The sequence below is a fragment of the Anticarsia gemmatalis genome, chromosome 18 (genome assembly GCF_050436995.1).
Source record: "Anticarsia gemmatalis isolate Benzon Research Colony breed Stoneville strain chromosome 18, ilAntGemm2 primary, whole genome shotgun sequence".
Classification (NCBI taxonomy): Eukaryota; Metazoa; Arthropoda; class Insecta; order Lepidoptera; family Erebidae; genus Anticarsia; species Anticarsia gemmatalis.
The window spans coordinates 9,866,669-9,888,703 of NC_134762.1; the positions used below are offsets into that span (position 1 = coordinate 9,866,669).

The 22,035-nt window shown below is 34.6% G+C and overlaps 1 non-coding gene across 1 annotated transcript; it reads right to left on the bottom strand.

Annotated features, from left to right (window-relative positions):
* Positions 1 to 14,025: 14,025 nt before the first annotated feature.
* TRNAR-ACG (transfer RNA arginine (anticodon ACG)) lies at positions 14,026 to 14,098 on the bottom strand. Its single transcript has one exon. It is a non-coding gene; the product is annotated as a tRNA-Arg (tRNA).
* Positions 14,099 to 22,035: the final 7,937 nt, after the last annotated feature.

The window sequence follows — 22,035 nt, forward strand, 5'->3', positions numbered from 1 at the left end:
ACAAAAAATCGAGGAGAATTACAATACTCTCGAGAAAGATGAGCATAGGGATGGGAAAAGTGGATTTCTTTTATTTTTTAGTTCAACAACAATCAACATACTAGTACAGAGCCTGGGTATGCTTGTACCTATCTATACTAATATTATAAAGCTGAAGAGTTTGTTGGTTTGTTTGAACGCGCTAATCTCAGGAACTACTGGTCCGATTTGAAAAATTATTTCAGTGTTAGATAGCCCATTTATCGACGAAGGTTATATATCATCACGCCAAGACCAATGAGAGCAGAGTACCAGTAAAAAATGTTACAAAAACGGGGAAAATTATGAACCATTCTCTCTTATGTGACGCAAGCGAAGTTGTGCAGGTCTCTCTACTAGTTATTAGGCTTTAGGTGACCACCATTAAGAGCAAAGTATATGTTGATATACGATAAAAAACAAAATATGTTAAGCAAAAAAAAGACTGAATCTTGTGCTAATCGCTACAAATAAAAAAAAGTTGTCATCCAAAAACTGTTGTAAAAATATGTTGAAAAATCTTTAAAACTCTTAAAAAAATAATATTAAGCAATAAAAACTTTTACTTTTATTTCAACAATAGACAGAGAGTCAAAACAAGTTTGATTTAAATTTCATAAACGATCTTAGAGTTTCGTGTTTTGTCATAGTATATTAGAAAACTAATTTTGAACTCAGCGAAGTAGTAAAACTTTCATATTTATTACAGTTTTTTCGATAAATAGTTGTAATAAAAAGGTTTACTATACTTAAGAAATAGTGGATGAACCTTAAGTAAGTTAATAGTATCTTAGAACACGCAATTTTGAAATATTGTTGATAGTCTTGCTTTTTTGTGGTCAAACTATAGAGTTCGTGACTTTTGAAGGTCGTTGACTTTGTTGCTATTAAAAGTTCAACGTTTTAACCGTGAAGGAAAGTATTATTGATATATTATTATTAGTATATCGTCTACGGCTGGTAGTTTTTAACTTATGATGTTGTAAAACATTTTATTTTTCAATATTTAAGCAGTTTAGTTTAAAATGAAATGAAGAGAGCTTTAATAAACTATGTATTACTCATAATTTTATTTATTTAAAAACAACTACCAACTCATTATTTTATATGGTATCAATGAATTGTTAGCTAAGCAAAGCTAATATCCCATCTATAACAACAAAAAATATTTTCAATCATCATCTATTATGATCATCATTGGCTTGTGCCCATGTATTACAGATAATTAAATTTTTTTCAGACAGAAGAATATTTTGAAACGTAGGATCATCTTCATTCATAGCTCAAAGCTCTATAACAATCTTTTAAATTTCTATAGAGAAAACTTCTCATAATACTCAACTTGAAAAGAATCAAAAAGAAAAAAAATATTTTCGAGATTCCTTAAAAAACACCATGTTCCCATCACTAAAGACTTAACAGATTTATTGAGTTGTCCCAGGCCTCTTGTTACCTCTAGTGGGGATTTTCCACCCGAGCAGTTATTGTGAGAAAAAACCTTTATGAAAGCACTGTGACACGAAGGGTCGAGTTTTACAGGTGCGGTCGGTGTAGTGTTCTTGTACCTTTATGTGAATACGTCATAAGGTGGCTTTTTTTTGTTTTTGTGATTGTTGTTGATGTTATGTTATGAGCTGATTGTATTGTTTCGTTAGTGATTGATTATTCTTTGATGTGAGAATTACAAACCTATACTAATATTATGAAGCTGAAAATTATTTTTTTATTTTGTTTATCTCAGGAACTACTCTGGTTCCAGTTGAAAAACAGCTTTTTTGTGTAGAATAGCCTATCTGTTGAGGAAGGCTTTCTTATGCACAGGAACAGCAATATATTCTATTTGGGAACCGGAATGTAAAATAATTTGATTTTTGTGGTAGTCTTTTCTATGATTTTTATAATTATAAGTACTTTTGCGTTGTAAGAAATGTAATGAAAATGAAATATAGTGATTTTTTATTTGTACGATCCACAAATAATTGTTTGTCTGATCTGTGTTCGTTTTTTGTATATTTGTAAAAGTCCCCGCAACACAAGAACAATTTTCAGTGCGAGATATATAAATATAATATATTACATTTTTGCGAAACAATATCCCTGTCAACTGCAGTACACATTTATCTTTAAAAATATAAAACTAGAGTCGGCGATTTGCTATAATCCGCCATTTTGGATTCCCAATATAATTCGTTATGACATCCGACGCTTTAGCATCATCATAGTCGAGCGGGCTTAATAATAAGCCCACGAAGGGCTTGGATGAATAATTCTGTATTCATTTGAAAGCTATATTTCGTATTTATTGTACTAAGATATGAGCGATGACATCCTGTAACGTATTTCAGAGCAATTTCGTTGGTAGGTTATGGTAGTTAGAATGGTTTAATATTGTTTCCAATTTATATTTCTAGATAGTAATATTTCTTAGAATAAATTGATTGTAATATTGGCTTGTGTGGTTTACGTGTACGCTATAAGCTTTTTGTTAGAACTTGTTAAATAAAAGTAGGTCGAAACATCCGTATTTTGATTTTAGGAGAATGTTTTGCATAATATAATAAAGTCTTTAAATCCATAGTTTTAAATCCGATACACATATAACTATTTGAAACTTACGATTCAATCGATTAAACCTTCGTTTAATCCTTAGTCTTCAACTATCTTCTTGCACAATATCACTAAAATTCATTCAGCGGTATAGCTGTGAAAGTCATAGTAAAGTCACAAAATCTCTTTGGCTTCGTTTCAGTGAGTTCGTGAGGTACCCAAATATCGAGCTTTTTGTATAGATAAAAGATTTTATTACAAGTTCATGCATACTATAATGTGAAAAGACTTTTTCCCCGACCTAATATTTGACACATTTATAACATTAGTATTAACAGCATTCCTTTCATCATTATCGACAGAATTGCCGACACCAATCACGTATAGAAATACGGCGGCACGAGAGCATGTATCTCGCCATTAACTCAAGGGCCATAACATAATGTCCTCCGCGTTCATAATAAAGGGCTCGCCTCTTTTCCGTAAGATATCATGTTAAAAACAACCAGTTGCGAGATTTATACTATTGGCACTACTGAGTATTTACCGTTTGAAATAACTTTTAAAAAGGTTTCTGTAGAACACATCATCGTTCACAAAAATTTGTCGATAGTAAGAAATAATTGCTTCACAGTCATGATCGCTACGCGCTTAATTACACAAATTTCTGACCACGACTTCACCCAAAAAATATACCAGTCGCGGTAAAGTTTAGTAAAAAGTAATTTAGGTAAGGTTTTTATTCTACTATCTGAGACGCGAAGTCACTCGTATAATTGGTTTTCGAAAAAATGATTTCAACGGTTTAAAAAGGTCTACCGTAATAATTATTATTACTCCAATTCAGCGTTTATGCCATGGATGCATGAAAAATAGATATAAATTTGCATAAAGTCTTACATTTATTTTCTGGCAATAGTTTCCAAAAGTGAAAAAATAAGCAACCAGTAGCAATCGCTAAATACATGATAAGTCGAAAAAGCAAGCCACTCATACGACACCTACATAAAATATAATTGTAGCACTTTCCCAAAGGAAAGCCATTAAGACGGAAGTAATAATGGCCTGATGAAACCATAATGCTGGTAATTTGCGTAACCGCCGCCTTTTAATTAGTCGGCAAAGAAACCGCGAACATAGTGGCTGTGGAGTTAGGACCACTAGATTTGGTAGGGTTATATTGATTGACAGCGGTTTTAAAGTAGGGGAGAACTACCTAATCTTTAGTTGACCGTTTTTTACCGTCTAAAATAACAAGGAAGTTCTCAATTTGGCTTATTATTATGCATGTATGTCACCTGCAAAAAAAGATAGATAAAAATTAGTTGATCTAACTTCAGATACATGAAAACGAAAAAGGATTGATTTACAATAGTTTTCTTTAAAAATGGTTTGTTTACTTTTATTACTTCACGACAAAACTACTGAACTGATTACGCTAAATATCGCAGAATGATCAAGTATATTTTAAAACAGCAATGTAGAAAAACTGGTTTATAGAATGACATCTACTCAGGAAAATATACATGAAAATATCGCAGAAAAATTTAAGTGTATCTTCCAGCAACTATAAATCATTGTATACAAGCTTTCCTGAGATTGAAGCCAAGATAATTGGGTTTTTATCCCCACAATTAGCGCCTGATAGAGCTTTACTTAACAAATTTACTATTCTCGTTGCGAAGAATATTGCTAAAATGTGAATTTAGTGGCAAACCTTTACTTTCGAGCCGTGGAGCAGTGGCTCTCAACCTTTGATAGTTTGAAGTGGTTCTTAAGAACATGAACGCAGACAAACATTTAAATAATCTTTTTATAAATTAGTTGATCTAATTGCAGATACATGAAAACGAAAAGGAATGTTTTACAATAGTTTGCTTTAAACATGGTTTGTTTCTTAAAAAAAAACAAAAAAAAATATTTTTATTTATTTACTTATTTTTATAAATAAATAAACGTAATCCATTACTATCACACTTTTTATGTACTTTCAGGCAACAAATTTCTACTTACCGTTATTATTTCTAACGCTTAAATCATTTCGAGAGTATCGGTGCCTTGGGTCCAAAACCGATATCTAGGCAATAGGTCATGGCTAGAAAAAAAATCTTTCCTATTTTAAATTGTTGAGAACCACTGCAGTACGAATTGAAGAATATTGTACTGATTCGCCGAATTAATGTATCGTTGGTAGGTACAAATATGCCATATTTAAAAATAAGTTTTATGGTGACCATATCTGGACTAGGCACGCAGCTACAGGCATCTATGCCCACAATGATATTTTTCACTCGTGGAAATTTTCAGTGTTTGGTAGTTTTCATATCACTTTGATGGCATCCGGCAGTTGATATCAGTGTTTGTTTCATTTATTTGTCAAAATACTCCTGAAAAAGTTAATATACAATAATATATACCATACCTACAGCACAATATTCAACTAGCTTTTATCTGCGGTTTTACTTGCAAAAAAACTAGGTTATATATTTTTTTGCGATTAAATCTATTACTTTGTCTATTTTGTTGAAACAAAAGTAAACAAGCAAATTACATACAAATACATTTAACTGACGTCTAAATTGAAAAGATACTCAATTTTTATATGCCTATTCTTTTTGTACGAGTAGCTTTATAAATTTTCTTGGATTTTTAAATTTATTTTGAATATTCGTAAGCTAGAAGTTTTAGTACAAGCAAGTATGGATTATTTAAAATGCACCGCAAAAGAAACATTATACCGTATACCCATTACCTTTAGCATCTAAAATTGCCTTCAGAAATGCTTCAAAAATAAGTTGTTGCTTTAAACCGTCGGTATGATAGATTATCGCGGGGTTCCATATATTTTATTTTACTTCGTTCGTTCAACGGGCGGGCTGCACTTTATTTTAACGGTCATTAAAGATTGGAAAAGAAATGGTTAACATATAAATAATGTATGTGTTAATAATGTGTAATATAAACTTATGAATAAGCATTTAATGAATAATAACTCGACGAAATATAAAAAAACGAAGAGAAATAAAAGAGCAGCGGTAAAATCTTCATACTTTTACAGCGGTAAAATTCAATTTTAGTAACCAACAGTTGTAGTAATTTTAGTAACATCAGAATGAATAATAATAGTACTTTACTGGTAAAAAAATCGCGCTATCTCTAGAAGCTTTCATTCTCGTTTTTTGTGAATCTTCACCAACAACTACGAATTCTTCCCGAGTTCTGTATTTCTTTTTTAAACTAAAGCACATGCAGTTAACTGGTAAAACTGTGAAGAAATTTCAACATGCAGAGGAATAGTGCAGCTTCATATTAAGAATTATTTTTTGTATCCATCATTTATTCTTATGTTGTAAACGCGAGTCTTTCTGCTACGTTAGTGGTAGTTGAAAATGTGGATCAAATATCTCGGATTGTTGCGGAATAAACCAAATAATGTGATTTCTCAAAAATCAACATTTAAGCGACTAAAATAGAGGACACCATTTTGCATGCGTGTGGCGCGGGGTTAGGATGGGAAAATGGGGGAGGAATACTCAGGAACAGTCTCCAAAAACTTAACTGGAGAAATCAAACATCGTTGTATTACAGTGCAAGCAACCTTTATATTAACTGACATCCAATAAATATACGTCGCTAAAATAGATATAAAGTGTTAAAAGAATTTTGTACCCGTCGTCTGTTTGATGTATGATCATGGATCACCTCTGCTCTCGGGAAATTGAGGAAGGTTTATCGCGATGTCTGATTGAAGACCTGAAGGTGCCTCGTGTGGGATTAGTAGGTATTCATGTGTTTGCAATTTGAAATGGGTTTTGAATTGAAATATGTATTTGAGATAGATGAAATATGATACTCGGCACATGTCAGTTCAATTGACAGGTGTGGAATAGAAATGAAAAGTGTCGAGTAGAAGTGTATTTTATGAAATGCGGTTATAGTACGCGCCGTGTATCTTTGTGTGTCCGAATATAGTAACGAGGCGTTGAGCTGCAAGGAAGACCTGAAAACAAGGGTTGTGGAGGACATCATTTTGCATGCAAGGTAGTCCACCTTAAGGCAGATCACAGACTATACAATAACTTACTTAGACTGTGTACTGGCGAGCAAGTCAGTGCGGCAAATCAACCCCACAAGCTGTTGCGAGGAAGTAAAATATACATCAAATAGAATTTAGAAAGTCAATCACCCACACACAATTTCTATAACACTAACTTTTCTTCTTTTATCACTTTAAAGAAAAGCTGGTAGATGTATTCTTCTGCAGCAAATAGGTATCAGTTTACTATTTTATTTTGAACAAACAACGGACTTATTAATCATACTCCAGATACCATAGCTCTGTAATACATCGTTGGACTAAAACAACAGCAAGTCTGAACCGTGGTTCATTTGCACAGGCCGGTGGCACCGTGACACCAGTGATACATATCGATGCATATTCATGTGAGCTTCACAATCAAACGCACTTTTTGTTATTTTGTTTTGTATCGGGTGTACGGTTGGAAGGTAATTTTAAATGTTTGGTCAAATTAGTTCAGTGTTACAGTATAATAACTGTCTCTAGAGGCAATTTTTTGTGTATGTAATTGCCGCCTAGACGTTTTAGGTTCCAGAAAATAGGGCCAGGTATAAAAAAACTTAGATTTTCTGTTAAAAAAATCAGGTTTTAAACCACCGTGCTTAAGAGAGCAGGTGTCAGTCTTGAGTTTTGTATTCCCTGGTAGTGTCGGATACCATACCATGTAACTATGAGAGAGATAGATTCGATAGTGTGCTTGTGTATTATGCATACTTGGACACTATTGGATATTTGCATTAACCAGGTTTCAACAAAAGTGTTAAGATAGGAGGCCATTAGACATAGCAACAGAACATCGATTTTTTTGCTCCGTGTGTCCAAAATATGGTAACATAAAAAACAAGACAAATGGCGCTTTTTGTTCGCGATTGTACGTCCGATAGTAACCGAAGCTGTCCGATGCTGCCCGATGTCGCCCTGTTAGCCGTTATTAGTAATACATCATACTGTTAACCATACTTGTATACTAATACTATATATGCAAAAACCGTCCCTCTGTTACGTTTAGCTAAATCAAATCAAAATCAAATAATTTATTCATTTAGGTCAAATATTGACACTTATGATAGTCGTTACAATTACTGAATCTACCACTAGCTCGGAAAGGGGGTAGAGCCTTATGAGAAGAGCTAGCGAGAAACTCACGGCCACTCTTTTCAATCGCCAAAAAGTTTTACAATGTGGTTGATACAATAATTGATCATGCGAGGAGCTGCCAACAATCAGCGATATAGACTAAACGTCAATTAAGTTAAATGAACATAGCTAGGTTATTTATTAGTCTCTGATCATACCGTATGTTGGGAGCACCTACTAGCATGTGATAATAAGAATATGGGCAGCAAGTGAGCACTCTGGTTGTGAACATTATAAAAGAAAAAAGTGACAGTTTTATGAATAACATCAAATTGTACGTAACATCACCTATTTGCATCATTAATTGCCCATATTTTACAATATTTAGACCTACTGCTACTGAGTTTATACAATTTATAGCAAAGTTCCCTAATTTCAAAGAATCCTAATCAAGCGAGCGACTAATCCCAAGAGCTATTGTCGTTTAGATACTCATCAATTCTGTAATAAGCTTTCCTAACGAGATGTTCCTTAACAGCAACTTTGAATTTTGGCAGGGGTAAATCCATGATGTGCTTTGGAAGCTTGTTGAAGAAACGAATGCCGAGACCTACAAACGAATTGTGCACCTTGTGTAAACGATGATGGGGACCTACTAATTTGTGTCTGTTTCTAGTGTTGTAATTGTGTCTATCGCTATTTGTTGCGAAAGTCCCTAAATTTTGTTTTATATACAACAAGTTTGCAAGCACATACTGTGATGACACCGTCAGTATCCCTATCTGCCCAAAAAGCTCTCTCAAGGAGTCTCGCGCTCCTAAACTATAAATTGCACGGATAGCTCTTTTTTGAAGGACAAAAATAACATCTATATCAGCAGCCTTACCCCACAGTAATATACCGTAAGACATGACGCTGTGAAAATAACTAAAGTAAACCAGTCTTGCCGCATCCACACCAGCAAACTGTCTTACTTTTCTGATTGCGTACGCGGCGGAGCTGAGTCTCCCCGAGAGATGCGCTATTTGAGTGCCCCATTGGAGCTTGCTATCCAGACTGATACCTAAAAAAGTTGCCGAATCTACCAAATCGATAGTTTGCCCATTTACGACTATGTTAGTACCTAAATTCCTCGCGTTGGGCATAGTGAACCTAATGCACTTAGTTTTGTCAGAATTTAATAACAGATTATTACAAGTGAACCAGTTGTGGACCTGTTCAAGGATACTATTGATATCAATAAAACAAGACTTCGAACGATCTACTTTAAAAATGAGTGAAGTGTCATCTGCAAATAATATAATATCACATAAGTCCTGCACCTGAAAGGGGAGATCGTTTATATATACGAGAAAAAGAAACGGACCGAGTATCGAACCCTGAGGCACGCCGAGAGAAACAGCTGAACCTGAAGACCTTACACCATTGATATCTACTCGTTGAATCCTATTACTCAAATATGACGCAAGTAAATCGAGCGCTGTATCCCTAATTCCATAGTGGTTTAGTTTCCTAAGGAGCGTATTATGTTGGACACAGTCAAATGCTTTGGAGAGATCGCAGAACACCCCAATGGCGTCCTGGGATGTCTCCCAAGCATCATAGATATGCTTGACGAGCGAAATACCTGCATCGATCGTTGACCTACCCTTTGTGAAACCATACTGTTTACCATGAAATAGCTGATTCGAGTTAAAGTGACTTTCGAGCTGCTCTAATATGACCTTTTCAAAGATTTTGCTAACCGCAGGCAAGATGGAAATGGGCCTGAAATTGCTGGGCTCACTCTTAGATCCCTTCTTAAAGAGTGGTACTACTTTACTGTGTTTCATTAAGTCCGGAAACACACCAGCATCTACGCACCTATTAAATATTAAAGCCAAATGGGAGGCTATTTCCAGGATGATACTTTCTACTAATTTAACAGAGATGCCCCAGAGGTCAGGTGTTTTTTTGGAGTTGAGCGACCTAAAAGCCTTAACTACATCATTAGAGTTGATATGTTTGAAGAAAAAAACACTACCACACTCTTCTACACTATTTCGAAGTAAACATTCTGCCTTGGCAGGACAGGAATTCAAGGAGCTAGTTGTAGCTGTGGGAATATCAGCGAAGAAAGTATTGAACGTCTGAGCAACCTCTAAGTTGTTGGTGATAATCGTGTCATTTACTTTCAGTTCAAAATTATTTTCGCGCTGGATAGCACGACCTGTTTCGTTGTTAATGATATTCCATGTGGTTTTGATCGTATTGTCTGAGCTTTTAATTTTGTTGCTTAAGTGTAAGGATTTAGCAGCAACACAAGTTCTCTTAAAAATTTTTGAATAGTTCCTAACGTATTCAAGAAATTTAGGATTAAAATTGAACTGTTTCATGGAATAAAGCTAAAGCTAAACTGATAAGCCAATTTTGATAACATTTTGGATATAGTGGACTGAAAATCATATTTAAGGTACTGTTTACATTAAACACACTTCAACAACACTTCATTCATTCACGACAAAAATAATAAGTTTGAGATTTGAATGTATGAAATGACATTTTTAACTGCTTAAATATAATATTGTAGTTTGTACACGAACGTGGCTGCACAAGTTAGCTAGTTTAGTATAAGCTTTATATAAAATATTCGTGGGTTGTTCATGAGTTAGATTAAAATATTTATTGAAACATAAGATTTTAATCAGGCCTAACAATTCCATCCTACGCTTTCGTATTTATAGTTTGTGCGTTGGCAGTTCATTTGAGTTAACATGGTTTGTTCTCAGTTAATAATAATACTATTATATTTTCATGTTCATAGCATTGAGCTTGCGATACTAAAAACTGTAGGACACTACGTTTTGTTTACCCCACGTTTCGATCGAATTGCATTGACTGTGGTAACGGGCTGACTGGTTGCAGTTAAATATTAAAATAGTACTTTAGTATAAATAATCAGTGATAGCCGAGTGGTAAAAGTTTGCACGGCCCATGCAAGTAGTCGACGGCTCAAACCCGAGGCACGAGTCGCACCAACGGCTTTTTGAAGTTTTATGAGATAATAATCACTTGCTCAAACGGTGAAGGAAACATCATGAAGAAACTTTGCATGACTGAAAATGGGTCAATACATTTATTGAAGGCATGCAAAGTCCCCAACCCGCCCATGGCCAGCGTGGTGGACACAAAGCCTAACCACTCCCTCGTTTGCAAGGAGACCCTTTTCCATCAGTGTGACAAAAACGGGTAAAAAATAAAATATATATTTTCTTAGTATTTCAGGAAGCTATCACGGCAAATTCCCCACTAATTCTTCATAAGTTGAAAGATTTTCCCCACACGTGATGCTCCGAGCTCCCATAGTGAGTGGGTGTAAAAAATAAGAGGTTTACCCCTATTACTCTTAAAATAGCACCCATTTTCTCCCACAATGAACGTGACTAACGTTCCACTGAAACTATTGTGGGCTCCCGGCTTTGCTTGCTTTTACATTATAAATGAGAACGGGGTTTTAAGTGGGGTGCTGATAGGAATAAATCGGGTTATTCACTTTCTTTTTTGTTGGTGGATTCAATTTGTTTTTATCTCGTAATAGTGTTTAGCATTAAACAGACGATTTATTTAAAGGTTTTGTTGCTTAAATATCTCAGATATTTTGACTTAAAGGTCAGGAAGACTATACCTACCTTTATAATCTTACATATAGTATAATAACCTTATTATTTTATCGTAAGGTTAGTGGTCAACGAAAGTCTTTTGACATGGCTTAGCCACTGTTATCAAACGAACTAAATCACTACATATAGCTGCCCATACTATGATACCCAGTTTTCCACATTTTAGATTTATCAGTCAAACAAGCAAGTACACTAACTGTCTATAAGAATATTTTATCAAGAAAACAATCTAGTGCTAAAACGGCCACAATATCAAAATACCTTTCGCATTACACTAACTTAGATAACATCACACAATAGTTTAATTCCAGCATCCATCTTGGACCATAAATCTTCTTAACATCTCAATATAACTGAGATTCGATAGAAATCCTGCCAATATCTACAGCTGCAGAACTCTATTAACCTATACATTACAATACATTGCTGCTTATGTACGAGTTGATGGACACACAACACAAACACATACGGTTATGGACATCACACTATCAATAATTCTGTTCCTAATAGCTGTGATGTGAGGATTTAAGGTATTAGCGGAAGAGATTGAGAAAATATCAATGGCCTTCTTAGCCGTTGTAATAAGAAAAACAGTAAACATTCGCATTTCATGATAATTCGTTCATATTCAGTCATCAATGCGAAAGTCTGTCTGTTTGTTTGGTACACTTTCATAACTAAACTGCTGAAACGATTGTGATTGGACTCAGCTCGAACATAGTTGAAGATACGATATCAAACTTGCTCTTGTGTCGCGGGGACTTTTACAAATATACAAACAATGATAAAAGAGCATATCCGAATTCGTTTTGTGTGGGTATAAAACCCACGACCCCCCGACGCACTGGTGTGGATACCAACTTAACCACTGCGCCACGTAGGCCGTCAAATAGACAAACAGTCTCATTATAGTATTTTAAGTCTTCCTCCTGCAACATTTCTTTTTTAAATAAAATCAATTTTCAATATCTCTCATTAACAAGTTTCAGACTTTCATAGCTTGTACCACGATGTAATGGTAATTTCGATTTACGATAATAGCCGCCGTCATAACGACGGTCCTCAATGTCCCGTGCCATTTGTAAATGACGCACATGATTAATAAAATGATGTATTATGATGACATTTTTATATAGTCGTGTTATTGGACAGGATATTATTAGAGAGATAAATCATTAGATAAATTACACTATGAAGCACAAGTAAAACAAAATAAATAACAATAAAAAAAAAACATCACTAAAAACAAAATTGAAAAATATATGCTTGTCTAACCTATTAATAAAATTATAAGTAAAAACAGTTTCAGTTATAGCACCTATGTAGTTATAATATAATAGTATTGATTGATATGTGATATTGTTTTCTGTATACAGTTTGTTGTTACGTTATTATTTTTGTAAAAGTGCGCTTCTCGCCATCAAACGTCAAAGTTTGGCGAGTTTACTAGCAATTATCACTTATTATAATGTTTGTTTGTTCAAATAAATAAATAAAAATAAAAATAAATAAGTAATTCAAGCTGCAATGCTAAGTTTATAAACGATTCTTAGATTTTTTGTATTTTCTTCTTATCATAGAAATATTGACCGTACAAATATAGAGAAGGGATTTTGAGCTTTTTATAAGTTTTGTCATTTCAGACTCTGTAATTATTTGTCCCAATAAAGCTAGGCGTAGACCAAAAATAATAAATAATTTATTAAAATATCATAAACGTAGAAAACATTAAATAAAAGACAATAACACAAACTAAAAACACTATAAAATTCGCATAATTAATACTTATTACTGTACCACAGTTGTGTAAGGATAACTTTCTAGTTTAGAATAAGTGAGGGTCAAAGCCTTGGGTCCACAACACCGTCCAAGCGGGTTAAAAAATGCAGTTACAATTAAAAGCAAAACATTTCCATACCTTTTGCTTTCGCAAGTTTTCTTTAATAACTACTTTCTTCACATCAACCCTAATTATTAGAAGGCTTTCGAGTGACGTCACAAAGGGATGTTGGTAGTAATTAGAGCATAAATCGGGCTAAGTTGTGGAGATATCGCAGCCGTTTCGCTCAAGTTGCGGCCGAGGCCAGTTGTTGTTAGTTTCTTGAGTTCCCTTCCTTGATGTTACTGTAATGTTGAGGGAAATATTATGTGTGAGTGACTTTGTGATGTGTGTGATATTTGTGAGAAGTTGCATAGTAGGTGGATGGTATTGTTTATGTTTGTATTTACATATGTATGTATATATATTATGTATGAGAGACTTTCGAAGTTTAGTCCCTTTACTCTGATGGTTGTTGATAACAGCACCCCTGCGGTTCTGCCTGCGTGGATACTAAAAAAAAAATCATTTTGTAATCCATAAAAGAAAAAAACTCATGAAGCTACTAAAATTTTGCACAAGAGTGGTTAATACTCTATTATTGACAGTGTACTATCAACCACCCCTATACTAAAGTTTACCAAAATTGGTGCTGCAATTTAACCGTGAAATGTAGGAGATTTAATGTTAAGACAGACTATAAACTTTTTAACATATTAATTGTGACTAAAATTGTTGCTATAGGAAAGTATGATTTAACAAGATTTATCTGTAGTATTTTATTTAAAAACCAAAAAAAAAATTTGAAGTTTATCCAAAAAGTTAAGCGACCCTGCCAGGATTCGAACCTGGAATCTTCTGATCCGTAGTCAGACGCGTTATCCATTGCGCCACAGGGCCGGATGAAGAACAAGACATTTAAGCAGTTAGCTATACAATGCCATTCTAACCTTGCTTAATAATAAGTCAATTTGGGGAATATAATAATTTATCTAATCTACATAATATGTTTGCCAAGTATTGTTATGCCAAATGCCAAGTATGTATTGTATCTTTGCCAAGACTCAGTTAAATGAGACATTATGGTATACAGATTAAACAAATACTACAAGTATTATTATTCTCTCGTGTGGTGGGTTCGAATCCTACCCGGGACAAATCTTTGTGTGATGAGCACGAGTATTTGTTCTGAGTCTGGTTGTCAATTTATCTATATAAGTATATAAGTATGTTAATCAGTTATTTGATTACCATAGTACAAGCTTTGTTTAGTTTGGAATCAAATGACCGTGTGTGAGTTGTTCAATAATATTTATTTATTGAGGGATACTACAACATTAATGTATGTGCACAATACGCAGGTACGAGTAATTTTCCATCACCCTGAATCTCGATGGGATGGTAACTGACTTGACCGGTAAAAGTTCAGGTGCAGGACCGATGGCTTTATCTGCTCATAGTAGCATGAAGGTCTATAGCATCGACAGCAAAATTTTTGTATAATAATAATTTTGCTCGGCCAGAAATTCGAAACCAAGACCTCTTTGCGACCACTCTTGTCTGCATTACAATGTGCCTCAGAGCCAGTACAATAATATATTATTATATAACGTATGAACTACTTTCACCCTACATAGAGTACAAAATTTATAGAACACCACATAGAACAAAATAAATCTTGGATCGCACCATGTCATAAATATGCGACGTCTATGCATCCATGCATCTACGAGCTTTTAAACTGTCGTGCCAAAGTTATGCGAGTATGAAATAAAACTGCACCACGTGGAGTTAAAGTTTTGAACGTCGTTAAAAACATTTTAAACTCATGACCTTTTGATACTTTTAACAATATGTTTGTTCATTCTGTGAAAGATCTTTGCTTTGCTTCCGTGGCGCAGTCTAGGTCACCACGCCGCTACCATAGCGTCGGGAGCACGCGTTGGTTCGATTCTCACACGGAAAAAAATTATTTGTGCAATCTACAATAAATGTTTCGGGTCTGTTTGTACTTTGTGTCCGTTGCCTTGTATGTTTGTAGAAGTCCTCACGACATAAGAGAAATTCTTAGTGCGGGAGTTGTCTTTATTACACTTGAATTGCTAAGCTGCTGAACCGATATTGATGGAATTTTCATCTCTATAGTTTAAGACCAGCGCCAAAAAGAGGTCAGATTTTTTTTTAAATGTATTCAACACAATAGTTAAGATATTGCTAACCGTGTGACAATACTACGTAAATTTTATTATTAACTTCAAATTACCTACAAAAAATAAAAAAGCGACAAGTGCCAATTAGCGGTTACATACCCTGATAGTTAGCCGATCAACCGGTAAATAGCGGAGTGCTCCCACTAACTAAAGGCAAAGTACGTTCATTTTATAAATGGATTTTGCTGCAAAAATGATAGGTGCGCGGAGTAGGTCAACCCGATAAAGCTGTCGGCTTTAGTGAAGCTATGCAAACCTACTTTCACGCGTTTTGCACTATCGGGTACTTAGCTCTTTATTTTTTAACGTAAATATTTTGTTTATATACATATCTGACTTACCACTCAATGCTCGTGAGATTGTCGCGGTGTTAAAAGATTTTTTGGGCCAGGATGTATCGTATTTCCAGGTACTTACTTACTTACTTATCGTATGGTTAGTGGTCAACCTAGTGTCAAAGTTGTTCAAGCCGCCCGAAGGCCTTTGACATGGCTTAACGACTGTTATCTTAGTAGACAACAGCCGGGACCGACTTTTAACGTGCCCTCCGAAGCACGGAGACGCCCAGTTCAAATACCACTATGCGGTCACCCATCTATAGAGTGACCGCGCCAAGGGTTGCTTAACCCACAGATCGTTTACCGACCGGTGAGCGCAACTGGCTATGGGCGCCATTTCCAGGTTATAAGCTGGGAACCAAATTCGTCTCATCGAAAGTCATTTTTTACTTTTAGATTTTTAAAGTTCGTAAAGGAAAACATGGCATAAGAAGAAATGTTCGATTGAATTGAAGAACCAACCGGATTTTCGACATGGAAATAAAGAGACACAACATTTTGACGTGAACAGATGCACAGCTAACACTTGATGTTAATAGATACACGATTTATTCTTTCTAAAAAATCAATACCTCAACTGGGTACGACACATTGCTGGTGATATTTCTTCAGTTAAATTAAAAAAGAAACATTTAGATTTTTATCACCGTCTAATCAATTGCAACCTTGTCAAAGTTACCATTAGTTCTTCGACTTTGCAAACAGCTCGTACAAACTAAAACAAAAGACTATTAAGTACAAAACAAATTGTTAGAGGAATTTTAAAACAACAACTTATTGGTTTTAGCTGAGTGTTACCTAGATTTATGGTAGCACGTAACAAATGAACGATTTATCTTGTAGATTAAAATAATGGCCACCGCAAATGGTCCAAGCGAAATACGTACTTTTTCTTTTCAGAATTAGAGGTGAAGGCGTAATGCGAGGTGTTAAATTAAATAATGTATTAGTTTTTGCTATCTATTTTATTATTTGAAACTAAAGCTTTAGTATAAAAATTCTAAGGTTTTATTTTCTTATTTATTATGTTATTTAATCCGTAAATGTCGCATTAGTGGTGTGAATAACTAAATCTTGAGTCTTGACATGAAAAGTCTGTTTCAATTTTCCATTTACAATCCATGCCGTCTATAGAGTCGCAGGAGAATATCGGATTGGATTGAGAGCCGGAAAAGAATAGCCGGTGGGTCAGTGACTGTCTCTTTCAGTATACAAGGTGTAGATTTTCATTCCATCATGACAACGTTGGCAACGTCCTACACTTCCTCATTCTAAAGATCATCTAGTTAGCTTAGTATAACTTTAGGCGCCCATAGCCAGTTGCGTTTCCGTGCTTTGGAGGGTACGTAAAAAGTCGGTCCCGGTTGTTGTCAGTTAAGATAACAGTCGTTAAGCCACGTCAAAGGCCTTTCGGGCTGCTTGAACAACTATGACATTAGGTTGACCACTAACCATACGATAAGAAGAAGAAGAATAACTTTATTCTGTAGAAGGTTAATTTCGCACCAAGGATTGCTTTTCTGTCTTGAGGACTTTTACAAATATGTAAATATCGGACAACTAGACCCAAAACACCTATATCTGTGGATCGCTACAACTTGTCGACGCGCAATTAAGCGGTAGTGAGGTAGTGACCAGTACAATCAACCCGACACTATAAAATATTTTAAAGCAAAAACTTAAAATCGAGGCCATATTCACAAACATATTTAACTATTACTCCAAATAGAACTCAGATTACCGAGTAAAGTAAACAGAGTGCCAAACACGTGCAAATCGGGACGAAAAAATATTATTTTTTGATCATCAATCAAACGTCGCGGGCAGGTCGCCACCTCCGATTGTGAACTCTTTGGGAGGAAACTCCAGTCATTTCTCATAATGACAGACTTTTCACGTATAAATCTGTGTCACTGGCATTCAGCGGGCGCTTCAACTTACCCGATATTAGTTTAAAACTTCCTAGATTCAGTTAGAGAACGTGATAGTGCACTTTTTAGAGTATTATTAGGTTTTGGTCGACGAATATGTATGGAAGCAATTTAAAGTTTTATTTGAGTGTTTGACTAAAGAGAATTGTCCACAAATGAACTGTATTCAATATAATATAAGACCTCCACCATTTTTTAAGGTCCTATTGACCCCAGCTCTTCAAGCTATATGCACCATTTTATTAAAATCGGTTCGGCTGTTGAGTTTGTTTCTTGATTCAGGTGTACTAGCATATTACATAGTGCGACTGCCTATCGGACCTCCACAACACGATACCCTTCGATAAGACTGGCAGTCAGACTTTCAAGCTTCTGACTACAGGTAACGACTGGCAAGGATCTTTGAAAATGACAGATGAGACCCATAATTTAACGTGCATTCCGGAACACTGAAGAACTTGATATGTTTAATATGGTCACCCATCCACAGGACAACCTTAGCAAGCGTAGCTTAACCTTAGAGATCGATTCGCACCGGTTGATGTTGTTTGTCAGCTACTACTAATGCTAAGTGGTACAACGAATCATATAGGAAACTAACACGAAAAGCACTTTCAAAACCTATATACTAGACAATAACGTCGAATAATTTCAATTTACATTACCGGGAACAAAACAACAGTATCGTAAACAACCACTTCGAGTATGTTTGTAGCAAATGAGCTCATGATAATTGTGCATTGTGCAATAAGCTTCTTACTTGCTACGTACAAAGAGGCTTATATGGATTTGTATGTACCGTTATAACAGTTCTGTTTAACGGAAAATAAATTTTGTTTGTGAGTAACTTTTGCAATTATATTTTTCGTTTTTTTTTTTTCCACTGCTAAGCATGTCTTTCGAATATTGAGTGTACAATACCGATCGAGGGTGAGTTGAAGAGGACGATGTATATAAGTAATTAATAAAAGCAATAATACGGCAATGTGGAGACTGGATAAATAATACCTTGATTGGTTCTTAATATTTATTTACAACATGTGTGGACATTAGGCACATTATAGCTGCACTTTTTTTAGAAAATCTGAAGTATTTTCACGTATCAAAGTGATATCTACGAGAACGCCAAATCCTGCAAATAATATACGTTAAGAAAATGAACCAAAGAGTCAGAGAGAGAGAAAAAAAATCTAAAATATTCAACATGCATGAATTTTCAGTGACTAGTGACAATTAGACAATATTTTCCGAAACTAGAATTCTTACTCTCTCAATATAGTTTTTCTTAATACTTAAGAAGCACTTGTTTTTTCTATAAAACTAGTAGCCATTCTCCTAGATTCCTTTGTCGTATTGTACGCTTTTACGATAAGAAGTAGTTTTCATTCTCCATTGGAAACTAAGGGGTTTGGAAAGTGTTCCTTCTTTTACTTATTTCTTAATGATTTTTTCTATCGTATTTTAATTATGGAACAGGGAATCTAGTATTCTATCGAAATAATCCGGCAGATTCGAATTTCGCTAGTGTTAGTAGTACGTAATTATTACAATTAACATTTTTAAATTCCGAAATACGTAGATTAAAAAAAAACTTATATTTTAATTTAATTCTCCCGCAGTTTTAATGTTCCACTTATCACCGGGTAGCTAAATATCATTAATAAAAAAATTGAGTCTATCACACTAGCCTCGTTGTGTTAGTATTAGTGACTAGTGGGATAAACCCCCAAAATGAACTCAGTTCACATAGTGAAACAAACAAACAAACTAATCCCAAAATACTATATCAATAAACCATTGCCAATTCCCATAACAAAAGCTCCATAAAAATAATGATCCGCCGTATCAAGCTAACGATTCGTGGAATACAAATCATTTGAAAATATAACGTCCAAATGGGATTTCCCGTAACGTATTTAAGGGTAAATCAATAATCTGGCAACACAGATTTATTTCGCCGAGTTTTTTTACCTCGACGCGGTAAAAGGCGTCGCGTTATGAATACCATTATTTATGGAGTTCATTCGATATTGACTTGATGAAAAACTGCTTTGCGATTTTTCCCACTACTGCTGGTTTGATACAAGCAGTACTTTGACAGGTGAAAGTTAGACGGTGGGCCAAGTCGGCATGATTTATCATGTCGTATTTGTTTGTGTTATTTAGTATGGGGTAGGAATTATTAATATCGTTTGATAACTAGGCCGTGTGGTTTTATATGACACTGATGAATCTAGCGAGTGGGTTACAGTATTTTATTTGGTTCTTTAGCTTTTGTATAGTTTATCAGTTAGTCAGATCACTCAGTATAGCTTTCGGCTGACAACGACGTTTCTTAGATATTAGTTATTTATTTTTTCATCACGATTAAAGCATATATAGCAACAAGCTCTTTACTTCATTATTTATTTCTGCACTTCACTTACTTTCTATTTGATCCAATTTTTTATTTTAAACTATATACAGAGCAAATTGCGATAGAAAATCGTATGTTAATGGAAGTAATTAAAACTAATTTATACTTTGATATTAGGTATAACACATTTTAAAAATAAAAAGAACTACAGAAAGCAAACCTTCTTAGCATTTCATTTTCCTTAATGAAAACGCTCAGACATTTAAAACTCCCATTTAAAATTGAAAAGCTAAAAACTTGAAGGTTGTATTGACACAATTTGATGGAAAAAACGTTTTACCAACTTGTTCCAAAATGTTTCGAACAACTTAGAAAAACTTTTTTGACTTTTGCAACTTTTGAAAAACTGCGTACTTGCTGCTACGACTAAAGTAATATTGAAACCGGTCAAGTGCGTGTTGGGCTCGCGTACGGAAAGGTTCGGTACCATTATTTATTAAAAACGACCAAAAAAGCAAGTTAGATTTAGGAATTTTAAAATATAGATGTTATTTTTTTTGCCTTTGTGCATACGTGTACGACTACGTTCTTAATGTATAAAAACACGCCTCCTTTCCATAGGGGTAGACAGAGACCAAAGAACGCCGTTTAGTACGACCCGACCCTTACAAACGCTCCTCCCCTCATTCATATCCATAACTAGCAGTGTATGAAAATTTATATTTCATTGGTTTAGTTCCAATACGATATGTGTCGATTAAGAGAAAATTGAAAAAGATGTCATAACTTAATAAAATTCAAATCACGTTCAATTAGTTATCGAAAATAATATTATGTTAGTTACTTGTTATTCTAGCTAAAACATTTGGTTCTAATCTCGGCCAGTTGATCCAGCCTAGACGGGGATGAATATTAAATATATGTAAATACAACCTTCGAAGGTTCTATTCTAAACGGGTTATAACTTTTGGAAAATTATTTATGTCAATATTAGAGACATGATAGATTAAAGTGTCAATGTCCGACTTGATTAAGTAATAAATTGTTCTAATTAGTTTTGTAGACTGCTTCTGTGTCTCATTAATAATAAGATGGGGAATAAACATGAACACGCATTTTTCCTTGGATTGCTTAACGCCTCGACGCAGATTACACTCGATTTGGTCGCAGGCTTGCCTTAGTCAGCCTATAACCACGGCGAGTGTGACTTGCAACGTGAATGTTTAAAAGTTATTACTGCTTTCTTGGTCTGAGTGGTAGCCAGGGTATGCAACTGCTGATCACAAGGTTTTAATTCCCTGGAAAAACAAAGAGCCAGTATCTTTTTTTAAGTTACATGGGAGTGATTGGCGAAATGTGGGAATATTTAATACATCTCTTCATACACAACAAACAAGTTAATAACAAAGAAAATATGTTTTATAGGATATTCTTGGGAAATACAGGTAGTAACGAGTTAAGGGTAAATTGTATTGCAACAAGAATACAAACTTAAAAAAAAATTACATCATTGCACTACAACAATAAATTCAAAGACTCAATATTTTATGAAGAAGAATGAAAGAAACGATGTACTGATTTACTTCACTTCCGAGTACATCTGCCAAATGGTTGTGCATTCAAATGTATAAAGGAACTCAGTAAATAATAGTCACACGTTCGATTTTGTTCTGCATTTATTTCCGGGACGTATAAAATGTGTGTGAATAATTTAGCTGACTGTCAACTAGACTGTTGTTCTGTTAGTTTGTACAAAATGAAACAGTTCTCTATTGAAGTGTGCTTTTGGGAGGTTTTTGTATTTAAATTTAAATATATAGTCGTGGTTTGTGATGACTTATTTTATTACCGACAAATTACGATTGATGTAGATTTATTTAGATATATTAGGTAAATAGTAGATAGGCAAGTGGTATAATTTAGTACCTCCCTCGTAAGTGGTTGATGGTTCACACCCGAGGCAACACACCAATGATTTTTCGATTTTATGTATTTATTAGAA